The sequence below is a fragment of the Silene latifolia genome, chromosome X (genome assembly GCF_048544455.1).
Source record: "Silene latifolia isolate original U9 population chromosome X, ASM4854445v1, whole genome shotgun sequence".
Classification (NCBI taxonomy): Eukaryota; Viridiplantae; Streptophyta; class Magnoliopsida; order Caryophyllales; family Caryophyllaceae; genus Silene; species Silene latifolia.
In genome coordinates, this window is record NC_133537.1 from 230888103 (window position 1) to 230906075 (window position 17973).

General features: G+C 39.9%; 1 non-coding gene across 1 annotated transcript; it reads right to left on the minus strand.

Annotated features, from left to right (window-relative positions):
* Nucleotides 1-17866: 17866 nt before the first annotated feature.
* Nucleotides 17867-17973, minus strand: LOC141626024 (small nucleolar RNA R71). Its single transcript, XR_012535757.1, has one exon. It is a non-coding gene; the product is annotated as a small nucleolar RNA R71 (small nucleolar RNA).

The window sequence follows — 17973 nt, forward strand, 5'->3', positions numbered from 1 at the left end:
CACGTGGAGTGAAATCAAACCAGATCGTAATTCTGAGCTGGCTTTGGGAATTGAGGTCGAAATTTAATAGTGGGTGTTAGGCCTGAAAATCCGCAGACCTTCCTGATCAGTATTTCACCGAACCTGACTACCAGGCTGTCAGGGTGTCAGGCTATCAGGGCACTTGAAGATAGGCGCCAGGCCATGGAGAGGACAACGGTCAAAATATCAGGACGATATTAGACCATATACGCATATAATAAAGGAATTATATACGCGACATTAAATGTGAAGATTACGCAGTAAAAGCAGTAATTAAGGGAGGAATAATTAGCAATTACTACTGACAATTATGGAGAATATTCTGCCTTTAATGACCAGATCAAGCAGCCGTTCAAGATGGAAGACTATATAAGGAACACTTTGAAGATATAGGAGGCATCTCATTCATACGCAAGAAGAAGCATATACAATACTTAGAGAAATACAAAGATTGTTATTATCACATAACTATTCTCCCAAATTACATAGTGAAATCCTCTCCTGGCTTGGTGCCCGTGGTTTTTTCCCATTCAAGGGTTTTCCACGTACAAAATTGTTTGCTTTGTTGTTGTTGTTATTTCATTTACGACTTGTTATTTCACCCTGACGACCTGACCAACAGACTACCTAGAGCTAGTTAACCCTACACAGTTTCACCCTGACCTGATTTCGCCTTGCGCAAAATCCACATAAAACAATTGGCGCCCACCGTGGGGCATCTAGCTCTTTAAATTCTTTTTTATTATCTTACAAAAACTCAAAAATCCCATAAAAATGGCCCAACCTACCGTTGAAGAACAATTGAATGCAGCTCTCCAAAAAATCGCTGAGTTGGAAAGCCTGAAAGAAAAAGTGGCCCAAACTGAAGCAGAAATCCTGTAATTGAAAGAATCTGAGTCTGCCCTGAAGCAAAAATTAGAAAAAACCCAAGGGGCAGGCTCTAGATTCCAACCAGGAACCCCATTTTCATCAATCATTAAGAACATTGATTTTTCCAGCTTTGGGAGCCCAAGTACTCCTAAAGTCATTAACGTAGATGGTGATGATGAACCAAAAGATAATGATAAAGAGAAACCTGATGAATCTGCAGCAGCCATCATGATGGCAGTAGTTCAGGAGATCAAGAAACTCAACGAAAAATTCGATAAGATACCGGGAGTGCCAGCCAACATGGAAGAAGCTGCCCCTGATAGCTATGCTGATTCGCCTTTCATAGACGAAATAGCAGAAGTAGACCTACCAAAAAAGTTCACAATTCCATCCATGAGGGTCTATGATGGAACCACGGATCCACAAAATCACGTGGTTCTTTACAAGCAGAAGATGTTGGCTGCATCTATTCCCAGCGAGTTCAGACAAGTTTGCATGTGCAAGGGATTTGGAACAACCCTTACTTGCCCTGCCCTGCAATGGTACATCAACCTGCCAACCGACAACATCCATTCCTTTGCCAACCTGATCAATAGTTTCAACCAACAATTTGCAAGTAGCAGGGAGTTGGAAAAGCGATCCAGTGACCTTTACCGAGATACACAGAAGCCTGATGAAACTCTCAGGACATTCCTTGCAAGATTCAACAAAGAGAAAGTGTCTATACCCAGGTGTGACGTTGGAACAGCAGTGGAGGCATTCAGACAGGGGTTACTACCATACAGTGACTTATACAGCGAACTCACTAAGTATCCTTGCCACACCTTCGAAGATGTTCAGGCCAAGACTCTTGCTTTCATCAGGCTGGAAGAAGATAAAAGCTACAAACTTGGATCACCCAACAGATCGAAGGACCATGAAAGAGGCAATAGGAAAAGCAACAGAGGGAACAACTACTGACCTACCCCATATTCCAAGCCAGACCAGTCAGAAGTTAACCTGGCCCATGAGTACCAAGGTAAGGTTAAAGTTTATCCACCTATCTCCGAACATAACTTCAGTGTTGATATTGCAGGACTAATCCAGAGACTCGACAACATGGGATCAGCTGTTAGATGGCCCAAGAAGTCAGAGAATCCAAATCCCAGAAGAGACAATTCAAAATGGTGCGAATTTCACATGGATATTGGACACACCATGGATGATTGTTTCACCCTGAGAAAGGAGGTAGCCTACCTGTTAAAGTCAGGGTACTTAAAAGACTTGATCAAGACTAAGGGTAGGAACGCAAACCAGGATAAAGAAAACCAGGAGCACAAGCAGGATCGTAGTCTCCCTCCACCACCACCAATCTATGAAGTAAAATTCATATCTGGAGGTTCGGAAATTTGCGGCCCGACAAGTTCAAGAAAAGAAGATAGCCAGGACACCAAGGACTGTGTCACCCTGCAAGCCGGATCTAATCCCTACAATCACTTTCAATGATTGTGACCTGGTGGGCATCCCTGATGTTCATCATGATAGCCTGGTCATTTCTATGCAGATTGGAACAGCCACAGTCAGAAGGATCCTGGTAGATGGAGGTAGCTCAGTGAACCTGATCATGCTTGACGTACTGAAAGCCATGAAGATAAACGAGGATCAAATCACCAAGAGATCCAGCGTCCTAGTAGGATTCAGCGGTGAAACTAGGAGCACCTTAGGAGAAATCCACCTCCCAACCTACGTGGAAGGAGTCTCATCCTTTGAGAAGTTTGGAGTCCTTGACTGCCTGTCATCCTACAATGCCATCCTGGGCAGACCCTGGATTCACAATGTCAAGGCCGTACCATCAACCTATCACCAGTGCATCAAGATACCAACAGACTGGGGCATAACCACAATCAAAGGGGATCACAAGACAGCCCAGGAATGCTACACAGCAGCTTTGAAGCCTTCCAAGGCAGGTAAGTCCCTGGCATAGCAATTACAGTACCCTGTCAGGAGGACTTATGTGGCACCTCCCAGAATGGAAACAGATCAGGTAATCCTAGACCCTGAGCACCCTGACAGGTATGTTTTAATATGATTTGACGCACCAGATAGTGTCAGGCCCGAACTGGTAAAATTCCTTAAAAATAAATCATCTTGGTTTGCTTGGTCACATTTTGATATGACTGGAATTAGCGCTGATGTTATTACTCATAAGCTCAATGTTGACCCATCTTTTAAGCCTGTACAGCAGAAAAGGCGCAAATTTGCAGCTGAAAGAAACACCATAATAAATGAGGAAGTAGAAAAACTCTTGGATATGGGGATGATCAGGGAAGTAATGTACCCTGAATGGCTGGCTAACGTGGTTGTTGTGCAGAAAAAGAATGGGAAGTGGAGAGTCTGTGTAGACTACACTAACCTAAACAAAGCCTGTCCTAAAGATCCATTCCCTCTGCCTCATATTGATGCCATGGTAGACGCCACATCAGGCTATGAGATGCTAACATTCATGGATGCTTCCAGCGGATTCAATCAGATAAAGATGCACCCTGCTGACCAGGAGAGTACTGCATTCATTACGGACATCACGGCATATCTTTGTTACACTGCCATGCCTTTCGGCCTGAAGAATGCAGGGGCAACGTACCAGCGCCTGGTCAACATGATGTTTAAAGACCAGATAGGTGACATCATGGAAGTATACATAGACGACATGGTGGTGAAATCCAAGAATGCAGAAGATCATGTGAAGCATCTAGAAATAGCATTTGAGATATTAGAAAAGTATAACATGAAGTTAAACCCCGCAAAGTGCCACTTTGGAGTCTCTGCAGGCAAATTTCTTGGATATATGGTCACAAAGAGAGGCATAGAAGCCAGCCCTGAACAGATAAAGGCTATCCTGGAACTACAGTCACCCAAGTCTGTCAAGGATATCCAAAAATTGACAGGCCGGGTGGCTGCCCTGAACAGCTTTATATCAAGATCCTCTGAAAGATGCAAAACATTCTATAATCTCCTCAGGAAAAATAAACAATTCCAGTGGACATATGAGCATGACGCAGCTTTTCAGGATCTAAAATCCTATTTATCATCTCCACCCTTACTGGCTAAGCCAGAAAAAGGAGAACCTTTATCAGTATACCTATCTCACATCGACACAACAATCGTCAACGATCTGGTGAAAGAACAGGACGGGCAGCAGCATCTAGTCTACTATGTAAGTAAAAGCCTGCTAGATGCTGAGTTGAGGTATGGACTACTTGAAAAATATGTTTTAGCTTTAATTATGTCATGTACCAAGTTGAGACCTTATTTTGAAAGTCACCCCATTATAGTCAGGACCAACCTACCCATAAAATCTGTCCTGCGCAAACCTGAACTTTCAGGCAGGATGGTCAAATGGTCAGTACAGATTAGCACATATGACATCTCTTTTGAACCCAGGTCAGCGATCAAATCGCAAGCCCTAGCAGACTTTGTGGCTGATTTTAGCCCTAATCTGGAACCAGACCTAATAAAGAAGTCAATCAACTAGAAAATAAAACCCCAGACGAGGAATGAACCCTATTCATAGATGGGGCATCCAACTCCAGGGGGACAGGGTTAGGACTAGTACTTAAATCAGCATAGGGAGACGTAATAGCTCAGGCTGTGAGCTGTGAATTCAAAGCTACCAACAATGAAACAGAATACGAAGCCCTGATAGCAGGCTTAAAGGTATGTCTAGACCTCGGTGTTCAAAACCTAAAGGTAAAAACTGATTCACTCTTAATTGCCAATCAAATAAAGGGAATTTATACGGCTAAGGATGCAAAAATGATTTCGTATTTAGAATATGCAAAAAACCTTACCGCTAAATTTGCTTTATTTGACATAGATCAAATATCAAGAGACCTGAATACCCAGGCTAATGCTCTGGCCAGCCTAGGCTCAAATTTCACCCCCACTGTTTTCAACAAAATACCAATTGTGCACTTATTAGAGCCGACTATCAGCAAACCTGAACAGGTCAATCCTGTCAATCAGGACAGTAACTCTTGGACTAAACCCTATTATGATTGGTTTCTCCAAGGAATATTGCCTCAGGGAAAACATGAGGCAAGGGCTTTTAAAATTAGAGCTTCTACTTATGCCATCATCAATAACACCCTGTTTAAGAGATCGCAAGCTGGACCCTACCTGAGATGCTTGGAGCCTTACGAAGCCAAACTAGTACTTCAAGAAATACATGATGGACACTGTGGCAACCATAAAGGAGGAAAGAGCCTGGCAAGCAAAGTTCTCAGGACAGGCTACTACTGGCCTACACTGAGGGCTGACTGCCTAGAATACTCTTCAAAATGCGAAGCCTGCCAAATTCATGCACCAATCATACATCAGCCATTTGAACTCCTTCATTCAATCTCCGCACCCTGGCCATTCATAAAGTGGGGCATGGATATTGTGGGAAAGCTGCCTGTAGCTCCAGGACAAAAAGTCTTCATGTTAGCCATGACTGATTACTTCTCCAAATGGAATGAGGCCGACTCTTTCAGGCAAGTAACCGAAAAAGAAGTGATATCCTTCATCAGGACAAACATTATTTGCAGATATGGAGTCCCATCAGAAATAGTATGTGACAACGGAACTCAGTTCGTGGGGAAAAGGACCCAAGCATTTTGCCAAGAATGGAATATCAACCTGGTAACATCGACCCCTGGATATCCAAAAGCTAATGGCCAAAGTGAGTCAAGCAACAAGGTAGTCATAAGTCGCCTAAAAAGAAGCTGAAAAGAAGACGAGGCAGATGGGCTGAAGAACTTCCATTAGTATTATGGGCAGACAGGACAACTCCAAAAACTGCAACAGGCCAAACACCTTACTCCCTGGTGTATGGCTGTGAAGCTGTCATTCCTGTGGAAGTACGAGTACCAACATCCAGATGCAGCCTGAACAACGTTGAAGCAAACAAAGACCTGATGCAAGACAACTTGGTCCTGGCAGAAGAATTAAGAGACGCTACCAAAATCAGGATGTCATCATATCAACAAGCAGTCGCCAGGACTTACAATAAAAACGTCAGGGTCAGGGTCTTTAAAGAAGGAGACCTTGTCCTACGCAAAGTATTTCCAAATAAAAAAGAAAAGTCAGCAGGCAAACTGGCTCCCACCTGGGAAGGCCCTTACTTAATTGATTCAATTGTTGGACAAGGAGCATACATGCTCCTAACATTAGAAGGGGAAATGATCCCAAGATCCTGGAATGTAACTCATTTAAAACTATTCCATATGTAAAGATCAGGCTACAATCAGGTATAAATTCAATCAGTACTCAACCCAACATGCTATGTGATGAACTACGTGTTTTACATGCCTTGTTTGTATTTTATATCTGATCAACTAACCCATCTATTTACTTTTTGAATCCTGAACAATTATACATAATAAAAGATTATATGCATAAATATTCAGGACTGAGGGCTACTCTACTGTATATGCCTGAAACAAAATTTTTTTGCACTTAACTGTGCCTGACGAGTTGGTAACCACCACCAGATACAGTAAAGAGTCAGGACCAATCAGGCATGAAATAATTGCCAGACCTTACTAGGTTTACTGCCACTTATTACAACCGGCTGGACGCAGCAAGACAGGTGCAGGGGTGTTTTATCCCAACCATCAGTCTAAATGCCCTCTTGACAGGCCGAATACCAATCCCTCCAGCTAGGCAGGGGACATAAACCCTCCTGACAGGCCGGATTTCCCACCCCTTCAACCATTATAGCAAAAACCTATACTTGGTTGAAATACTCATGACAAATTAAAATGAAAATAATGTGCAGGTTATTCAAGCAGAATAAATATGCAGATCATACAAACGAAATACTTGACAGGCCCAACAGGATGAAACTCACAAATCAAGCAAAGACAAAAGTGAAATCAGCCAAAAGAAGGCCATCATGCCTATATTAATAAAAACCTTTATCCCCTGGGGCAAAGGCGCCAAAATATTCATAAAGGTCAGGGAGAGTCCCCCTGACCCAAAACAGGAAAATAAAAATAATGTTTGTCCAGGGACATCCCCCCTGGATGGGCCAAAATACCAACTGATAAATAAAATATATTACTGCTTCTCCTTAGAAGCATCAGCATCAGCAACCTGCTCCCCACTCTTAGCCGGCTCAGCTTCAACGTCCTGCTCCCCTGGGGAGTCGGCCTCCTGTTCATTCTCCAAATTGTGCAGGTCAGGATATTTTGAAGCACCGAAAGCCATCTCAGCTGCAGGGTCCCATTTGGCCCTGGCCTCGACATGCTCTGACATAGCAGCCGCCCTTCCTTTGATATAGAAATAAAGGAAAGCATCATCCAGCTTGAACTCCAAGTCATGCCTCTCTTGTCTGAGCTTCTCATTCCTATCCAAGGCCTCCTGCAACAGCCGCTTGCTTGAAACCGCCTCAGTCTTAGCAGCATCCCTCTCAGCCTGCACCCTGGTGAAGTCAGCAGCTTTAGCAGCCAGGTCAGCCCGTGCAAAATCCAGCTCAGATTTTAGCCTATCATAATCTGATCTCATTAGATCAATTCTGGCTACCAAAGAAGTAGCCTGATAGGCATTATGGAGACAGGTTGCAGCACCCTGACCAAAAACAGAGAAAAATATGAGTAATTTATACCAACAATAGAAAACTACCAAAACAAAACACACATAGAAATTATTCCAGCTTACCTCCCTCACAAAGACGGGGCACCACCAAGTGGTCGATCGAATGATCTATCAAGCAACCGCCCGAGTAGCGTTTCAACAGGGTCAAGGGTAAGCATGACATCCGATTTAGAAGCTGCATAGTCCCTGATCTTCACCCTAGCAGCCTCCATATTATCCAACCTGGCTCTCACCTCCCTGACCGGGGCAGAAACATCAACATCTTCAATTCTCCTTTTTTGGGCTGCTGAACTTGTCTCGACAGGGGCGGCAGGTGCAGTAGTGACCTTGGCAGCATCAGACTGCTCAGTCAAGTCAATAACAGGTTCAGTATCCCCGCTTCCCTGGGGACCTTCCTCCTTAATCTTAGCCACTGGGGTGAGAGGTCGACCATACCAAACCGGCAAGGCGAATAGACGACCGGTGGTCACTGAACACGAAATGTTTGATCAAAGCAATACAAACCAAACATTATCAGGAAGCCCAGGTAAAAAGAAAGGAAAGATCAAGATGAACTTACTGCCTGAAGTAGTGGCGCTAGCAGCCCCTGAAGCTTTAGCCGCTCTGGGAGCACCGTCAGCCTTCAAACAGCGTGGAAGGTGACTAACCCCACAACAGAGAGGCCAGGACCTCTCCAAAGGAGGAATAACAAGGAAAGCAGAAACATTAGGAGTGGGATACTCGGTTTGAGAACTTGATCATCAACTGCACACATAGGAGGTATGATTTATTATAAATTTCATTTAATTTTCACTAACAGATAAAACATGCAGGGCAAAGAAAGAAACCAAAAGACTCACCAGCCACGCAGGCCTCATGATTTAAATACGCCAGGTCAGGACCCACAGAATTGGTCCTGACAAACATGTAGCCAGCAGCCCAGCCCTTATCATGGCCACTGTCCAAATTACTCAGAAGAGGAGTAGTAGACGCCCTGACCTTAAAACTTATACGGCCAGGACTGTTTGTTTTAACAGCATAACAGGTCTTCAAGTCGTCAAGAGAAAAAGAAATATTGTGTTTTTTACAGAGGTTCTCAATAGAACATACAACCTTCCACACCATTGGCATTAATTGATAAGATGGAACACCGATTTCTTTAATAACCTCAACCATAAGAGGAGAAAAAGGAAGCTTACAGCCTGCCCTGAAGGCCTAGTCATGGATGCAGAACCAACCAGGACAAGCCCAGTCAGCCCTGATAGGAGAATCCTCAGGGATCCAGACTTCAGCATCAGCAGGGATGATCCCCTTATCCTTCAAAATCTTCTCGAACTCAGGCTTCAAACGGTTTGCAGGAGACTGATCCTCATTTAAAGCCTTCGTAGGCTTGAATTGAAAAGCACCATGATATATTGAGATCATCTCCAATGGAGGATCACTCGGCTTATCTACTATGGGAGATGGAGCAGCAGAAGAAGCAGGTAAAGTTTCAGAAAAAATTTCCTCAGGATTCTGAGGAGGAGGAGTTGCAGGAACCGCTGCCCTGGTAGACTTTTTCTTTGCAACCATTATTTAAAAGATTATGGAAGATTGATTGAAGATTGAGGGAGTTAGGAATTAAGAAAACTGAAGAAAAAGATTGTTAAAAGAAGATAAGAAGAAATTGCGTTGATGAGTTCGAATTAATGAAGCACACAAGTATTTATAGTGAAAAAGATTAGGGTTTCAGCCGTAAAATCATTAAGGCAAGTTGCAGTAAATAACCACGCATCAGCAATTGCAGTAAAAGAGCCGTTACAGGAAACTAATCAGGAAAAACTTAACCGTTGGGTAATCTTACCAATAAAAAAGTTATCTCCTCATTTTTTCGTCCTGGCACACTGCAAATGAGGAGATAAGGGGCAATTGTTAGGCCTGGAAATCCGCAGACCTTCCTAATCAGTATTTCACCTGAACCTGACTACCAGGCTGTCAGGGTGTCAGGCTATCAGGGCACTTGAAGATAGGCGCCAGGCCATGGAGAGGACAACGGTCAAAATATCAGGACGATATTAGACCATATACGCGTATAATAAAGGAATTATATACGCGGCATTAAATGTGAAGATTACGCAGTAATTAAGGGAGGAATAATTAGCAATTACTACTGGCAATTATGGAGAATATTCTGCCTTTAATGACCAGATCAAGCAGCCGTTCAAGATGGAAGACTATATAAGGAACACTTTGAAGATATAGGAGGCATCTCATTCATACGCAAGAAGAAGCATATACAATACTTAGAGAAATACAAAGATTGTTATTATCACATAACTATTCTCCCAAATTACGTAGTGAAATCCTCTCCTGGCTTGGTGCCCGTGGTTTTTTCCCATTCAAGGGTTTTCCACGTACAAAATTGTTTGCTTTGTTGTTGTTGTTATTTCATTTACGACTTGTTATTTCACCCTGACGACCTGACCAATAGACTACCTAGAGCTAGTTAACCCTACACAGTTTCACCCTGACCTGATTTCGCCTTGCGCAAAATCCACACAAAACAGTGGGGATGGTTGTGTCTTTGAGGACTGCCTACGTAATCACGTGGAGTGAAATCAAACCAGATCGTAGTTCTGAGTGTGTTCCTAAGCTATGCTGTTAGGGCCTTAAAGTGCATGGGTTAGGAGGGTATATTCCTTTAGCGACTCAAAGAACCGATTTGAGATAACTCCTCTCCCTGATCATAGACCAAAGAGGTATAATTAAGTTTGTAAAAAATTCATTGTCCTGTGAGCACACTCAATGGACCCTAAGGATGAATTGGGTATGCCCCGTCCTGGGTAGCAAAGTATTTGAAGACTCCGTGTCTGGGTTAAGGTGAAACTGGATTGGATATTTGGAATGTGGAGCAAGGAAATATAAGGCTTTGATGACCAAATCTCCGGAGCTTGATTTTGTGGGATTATGGCTTGTAATATGGCATGGAAATGAAGTCTCCTGGCTTGATGCAGCCTGAGCGCATAAAGGTAGGTTAATTGATACGGGATCAAGCTTCCATGTCTTCAGCTCTAATGGTTTGGCATCTTTGACGAGCTTGAGAGGATTCTCAAAATTCGTAACTATCTCTCTGTAACAGGCTCGAGAAGGACTTAGGGTGTGTGATGTGGGAAAGGCTAAGTGAGGGTGCTAGCTGGCCATATTTATCGATGTCTTGATTCTACCCTGTAACTCGATTCTATATAGACTTCAGCGTTATTCTGTTCAGTATTTGATTTCAGGGTTGTTCTTGATTCAGACTCAGATTCTTGGTCTGGAATATATCTCAGCTTTTGGCCCAGATTCTTGATTCAGGTTTTTGAAGATAACTTTGACTTTGGATATTGACATTGACTTGCTTGATTGAGGCTTCTTCTTTTGACTCTTTTGTCTTGGATTACGGGAATAACCGCGGCCTTGGATATTGGCACCCGTTTCTCTTGATTGAGCCTTTGTCTTTGAACATGGCTCGTATTGTCTTGGATTTGCTTGCTATCATGGATTTGGGTCAGACTAGCACCCTTGTGTTGGAATATGTGTCCTCCGACAATAATGCGATCACAACTGTCGATCATGATGATCACATGTTTAAATCTCATTTTAAGAATACATGTGGGATGTAATATTTTGATCAATCCTGGTCCACACATATCGGTAATGATTGGCTGACTAGAGTTTGACATTACTGTCGTGCGACAGTGGTGATCAGTTGATCCCCTTAGGTCATACCTAAAGGGTAAAACTCTTAATTGATTATTTAATTGATCGTATGTCGATACGGGTTAATTAAATTGCTTAAAATTGACGGGCGATTTTGTGAGTATTATTGACGTATCTTATTGTAATTCGATTAAATAAGATACGGTCTAAGTAATCAAATTATTTTGTTACTTACATGAAATTATTGTTTATGGAAATAATTGAAACTGAATGAATAACTTATTATAAATACAAGACGTTATGATTTATAATTGATAAACCATTTTTGGTACAAGTAATTATGAATTACTAAGTCGATTTTTGTACATGACGTATTTTTATTAATACGTTGATTTTTAATATGTTAAAAATACATGACAATTTCACATGACTAGTAACATGTGACAATTGACAAATGACAAATACAAAATGGACCTCCCATTTTATATAAGTGCCGAAATGGAGGGAGTATTGTGTTAAAATTGTGTTGATTATTTTTAAGTGGAAAGCATAATGATTATAACTAGATAGTAGCCATGCAAACCTAGTTTTTCTTGAGAAGAATAACAAGCTCATGCATTGGCTCTACTCTCCCCATGCCAACCGGTTTTTGGAGGTCTAAAATGCCAATTGTTTTTCCTCTAATTATTCACTTCTACACATTATAATTTCTAGTGTAAGAAATTATAAAAATTCTCTCTATCTCTTATGAAAAATTAGAGAAATAAAATCTCCAAAACCTTCTTCTCTTGGCCGAAATTACAAGAGACCAAAATAATATTTTGGGTCATTTTTAGTAAGATTAATATTGTTCTAGTTCAAATAATATTAGTCTTTTAAGAGGTTATCTTGAGTATTCATCTTTGGGAGGGATTCTAAGCTTGAATCTTTGTTCATCCATATAAGGAAAGTTCAAGAACAAGTAAGAAGGAGATCTTACTTGTTCCCGTTAATCCGAAACTCCCATAGTAAGAAAGACAATTTCTTCTCTATACTTATTTATGTTTGCATGCATAAGATCTAGTTTCAATTTTATGACTAAATTAAAATGTCACATATATGAATATGTAAATTAATGAGATTAATAATTCTTACAAGCGGTATCATGAGCCTTAGGTTGTTTGCATGCAAATCGGTTATTGTTTTTCTGAGTTATAAGATTAACCAACAAAACTTATAAATATGTGTTTATTATGAAATATCACAAAATTTATTTGCATGTTAAACGTTTCTGGTCCTAAGTGATTTTTAGGACATTTTTGTTTATTTATGGATTTTATTGTTCATTTTATATAATATTGGAATTAAAATGTGATTTTATGATAAAAATGTCATTTTTGGACTAAAAATAGCTAAACTTCGATTTTTTCAGTTGTTTTTGGATATGTTTTCACATATATTATCTACTGATGGCCTGTAAATTTTCATGATAAAATGAGTTGTTATGCTCGAAATATGGATTTTTCAAGTTAAAATCGTATTTAAATGGGAAAATAGGTTAATATGAGTTATATTTCGAATCTGGTCATGGAAATTTAGTATGTTATCACATGCAATTTTACAAGATGTGTGTAAAATATTTGGCTATAATGAAGTCTTTATGCACGATTAATGAATTTTTGATGAAAAATCACATAAATAGTGACTTTAATTAGTAAAAATGCTAAAACATACTTCATGACTAAGGAAAAACGTCACATGTTGCATTTTATCATATATTTCAGATCTTAAAGTTAAAAGTTGATAAAATTAATTTTTCTCATTTTTTTATGGTGATAATTGTTAAAATCGATAAACCGCAACATTGTTTTTCTCGATAATTTTTCGAAATTTTTAACCTAAGTTTTGAACATTATGAGTGTCATGGTATTTTTCCAAAATGTTCATGAGTTTAAATTTCAAAATTTGAAATTATTTGAATTTTTTATGATTTAATTTGAAGTTTATGACATAATTTTGTATTTTAGGTCCATTCATGAACAATATTAAGAAATCTAGGTTAATTATTGTCAAACGTTAGTGGAGACTAATTTTGAGTCCTAAGATGGTTAGGGTAATTAACTTGTACATAAATATGATTTTATGTAATTATTGTGACTTTAAAAGGTTAAATCACGCAAATCCGTAAAAACCGATTAATATATGATATTGGCTCCTTAAAGGCGATTTAGCATAAAATTGGGCATGTTCATACATATTATAATGCTGCATTTTATTTATGAGTGTCATATTTTAATTTTTATGTAATTTTTGAATTATGTAATTTTACTTAGTATGACCTAACTTTTTAATTGATATTACCCGAAATGTATGGGAATATCGATTCGGTTGTAATTTATTGTGATCTCGTATCACCGTTTTGTAATTTAATAGATTTATTTTTATTTTTAATTACAAATGTATAATAGGAAAATATGTAATTTATTATGTAATTTATTTATTCTGGAGTTCCTTGAAGACGGTGCCACTCGAGAAGGCGATCCATCAAAGAAAATATTGCCTTGAAATGCGTGCCAAGACCGAAATTCAAGGGACCAAAGGAGTTGGTTTCCGAATTTGTAATAGTTTATTAGATTTACTATTCTAGGAAGGCCATACTAGGATTTTATTTATGCTTTGCATTTTATTTATATGTTGCATGCATCGCTAAATCGTCATAACTAAAACATGCATTATCATTTTATCGAGTGTATCGACCGTGTCAATTACAATTATCGTAGTTCACCGCTTTAGTTCACTTAAAACGTGATAGATAATAAATTGACATGACCTCTCGCTAAAATAAACAATTGAGACTTAGCCTTACCAAAAAGTAGAAACCATGAAAACCTATTTCGTGAGGGAGTGCACTCGGCCTTACCAGGGTACAAATTTTTCTACGTAGGGGAAGTGGGTGATAAATGTCTACCCACCGAATTTATAAAGATGAGGGTTGTATTCGGCTTTACCGATGCCCAAGTTGATGTAAATTTGCATCATGGACACATTTATTCGAAATTTGGGTTGAACTCAACGAAAGTATTCTCGACGGTTGCCGGATGTGTTTCGGGTTAAAGATAAATATTAATGTAAATTTATCGACCAAGAGTTCTAAAAGTAGAATCGATTAAAGAGTTAATCCACCGAGTTATATTGATAAGGGTTGTATTCGGCTTTACCGATGCCTAAGTTAATATGAATTTGGGTCTTGGAATCATTTATCAAGTTGGGTAGAGGTCACTAGATAAATGCAATAAAACTTGTTTAAATTAAAATTTTTACGAGTGTTATTATTTTTTTGAAAACGACAAATGTTTTATTCTTTCTATTTTCGTTTTGTAGACCACTTTTATTTCTCATAGCAAATGGCCGCACCAAACACCAACGCCGCACCTCTCACTAATATTTCATGGCTCCGATCCTTCATGGATCGTTGTAAACTTGAAAAGAATGGGTCAAATTTCTCTGATTGGGATGCCCAACTCAAATTAGCCGCCCAAGGTGACGACAAGCTTCGTTACCTCACCGAGGCCTCTCCACCCGAACCTAATGCTAGATCGAGTGCCGCCACTAGGTAAGCATATGAGGCTTACCACAAAGAGTCCGCCGCTACGAAAAATGTGTTGATTTTGCTATGGAGGCGGATCTCCAATGGAGAGCCTTTAAAATGGGCACCGCTAATGAAATCTATTCCAAACTTGTGACAATGTTTTCACAAACACCGAGGATCGTCCAATATGAGGCGGCCTCGGCATTCTTTGATCTCGATTATAAGGAGGGCCAAAAGGTTAGCCCTCATGTGCTCAAATTGTTGGAGCTAGTCGAGACTTTGAAGATTCAAAAGGTTGAAATCCCCAAAAAGCTCATTGTAGATAGGATTCTACACTCCTTATCCAAAGTCAAAGCATATGTTCAATTCCGGGTGAATTTTAACATGCAAGACAAGGACGTGTCTCTTGAAGAGTTGCACAAGTTACTTGTGCAAGCTGAAAGAGACATGGGGTTAAATGTTAACCCACCTAAGGACGTGATTAATATAAGCACTAAGAGCAAAGGGAAGTTCAAAAAGAATGGGAAAAAGGGTAAGAGGCAAGCTCCCATGTCCACCAAGGCTAAGACTTTTGAAGCTAGCACGTCCAAGACCAAGAAGGGTCCTCTTGATAAATGCCATTATTGTAATGGTGTTGGACATTAGAAAAGGAATTGTTCCAAATACTGATGTGACCATAATTGGCGCATATTTAGCCCCCGAATTACCATTGTTTCCATGCTTTTTAGTGCCTATTTGGGTCATTTCTTATCTTTAGTTCTTTGTTTTGCATATTCTTTGAGATTTTGATCCCTTGGTAGGAAAGGAGTAAGAATCTTGCATTTTCATGGCAAAACAAGGCTAAATTGATCATATTCAATGACCAAGCATCAAGGAGAGACAAGACTAGAAGGCCTTTGTACATAGCATAGTAGAAGAGCATTGTTGAGAAAAGGATCCTTGAGTCCCCAAGGAAATCCCCAAGGAATTCATGAAGAAAAGGGAAGAAAAAGAAGAAGGAAAGTTCTTTGAACTACAATCCGAACGGATTGTAGAGAATCCGTCCGTCCTCGCCAATCCGAGCGTCACGCAAAGGAATCCGCTCGGATTCCCCTCGCCAATCCGAGCGTCTTGCCCAAGAATCCGCTCGGATCCTTCAGCCAGATCCGGCCGTCCCGACTCCCATCCGCACGGATCGCAAAGCCACAAAGACGTTTTCATTCCTCAAGCATCGATAAGAGAAGCCCTTCTCTCGGATAATCCCGGAGGCTCCTTGCTCAACTTAAAAGTGTAATTACTAGTTTAGCCCTTAGTTAACCCTAATGCATCCTCCCTAATTTTCACTATAAATACCCCATTAGTCTAATTAGAGGAGCATGTTCTTCTTATCAATAATTAGTGTAGTTAATATCAATCAAATCTCTCTTCAATATTGTAATCAAATATTAATCAAGTTTTAATCCAAGTTTTAGTTCTTTAATCTCTCTCTTGTTCTTACTTTATTTTGGGTAATTGAAGATTATTTGGGTTATTATTGGGAGATTGACAACCTCTCAATCTAGGATTCAAGTACTTCTATTATTCTTGCTTTATTATTGGAATCATTAGTAGGTATAATCTCTTAATCCCTTTTTAATTATTGCTAATTACTTTCATTTATTCATCATGTTTCATTATGTTAGTATGATTGACAACCTTTCTAGCATGATCAATATGATAATGAGTGAGTAGTCTCTTAGCTAGGGTTTAATGGGTGATTAGGGGAAACCAACATGGGGAATGATTCATGCTTAAATTAATATGCTTTCATATCTTATTTGCTTGCTTGTTTTGATCTTAATACATGCACATGTTATATTTGATGAAATGCTAAGCCTATGAATCCTTGCATTTACTATCATCTTCTATCCTTTCAACTTGACTTGTAAGACATAACCCAACTCGAGTCTTGTTAGACCATGCATGTGTTAAGTAGGGAAGATTAAGTCGACTTGTAGGTGTTGTACAATCCAAGAGATTCGGCTCAGGGACCCAAACTTTCCTAGGATTGTAAGATATAACCCAACTCAATCCATCACAACAATAATTGCTTGCTTATAGTTTGAGAACATGTTTGTATGATCATATCCCATGATTCCCCTATGAACCCATGACACCCTAGTGCTTTTAATCAATTGTTTACACCCCTTATTTTATTTACCTTGTTAGTTTATTTTCATTGCTACCTTAGTTTAGTAACCTTCTACATCAACCCAATTTGTGACACCCCTAGACACCACTAGTTACAATAGAATCTTCATTTCAATACCCGTCCCTTGGGATCCGACCTTTACTTGCCTTTTTACTAATTGTAGAGTTGTTTGTGAAGTATAAATTGTGTTTTGTATCGACCATTGACCAACGACCACATATGCTTAATTGTGAACACGAAATGGCTCCGATCAAATACCTTGGCGCCGTTGCCGGGGACGGTGTTTAATTGATTTAAGATTTCTTTTATTGTTTTTAGTTGTGTCTTTTTCACCGTGGGGAAGTAAAACTCCTCAAGGTTTGTTCTAATTGTTTTCTAGTTGTTTGATATTTTGCATGTCTAGAAGGTTACAAAGAGATTTGTTACCTTTTGACCGTGAAATCGAAAGAACCTTGACGAATAATAGGAGACTTGTTAGGAGGAATTTGGGAGGTGTTGGTGAAGTTGTTCAACCCACTAGTGAGTTTGTCAATCCTTTCGCAATAGAAGGAGAAGAAAACCCATTAAACAATACCACACAAAATCCACCTACAATGCCTAAATTCTCGTCACACTCTATACCCACCGAGGAGGATTTACCAAATGGTACTCCTACCCCACAACATCTTACCGGAAACTTTATTGCCAAGTCCGCCTTCATTCAACTAGTTGAGAGGAGCCAATTCTGGGGAATGCCTAGTGAGGACCCTCATTCTCATATGGAAACATTTTGTGATTATTGTGAAGCTATCTCTCAAACGGGCGTGACTCAAGACCAAATAAGATGGGTCTTATTTCCTTTTTCGTTAATCGGCACCGCAAAGCAATGGTTGAAGGGCCTTGATAAGGCCACCCTTGGAATAGATTCTTGGAAGAAGCTAGCTCTAGCTTTCTACAAAAAATTCTACCCACCGGAAAAGACCAATATGCTAAGAGCTCAAATTACGGGTTTTAAGCAAAGGGATGAAGAATCTTTGTATGAAGCTTGGGAGCGGTTCAAAGGTATTTGTCGCTCATGTCCTCACCATGGACT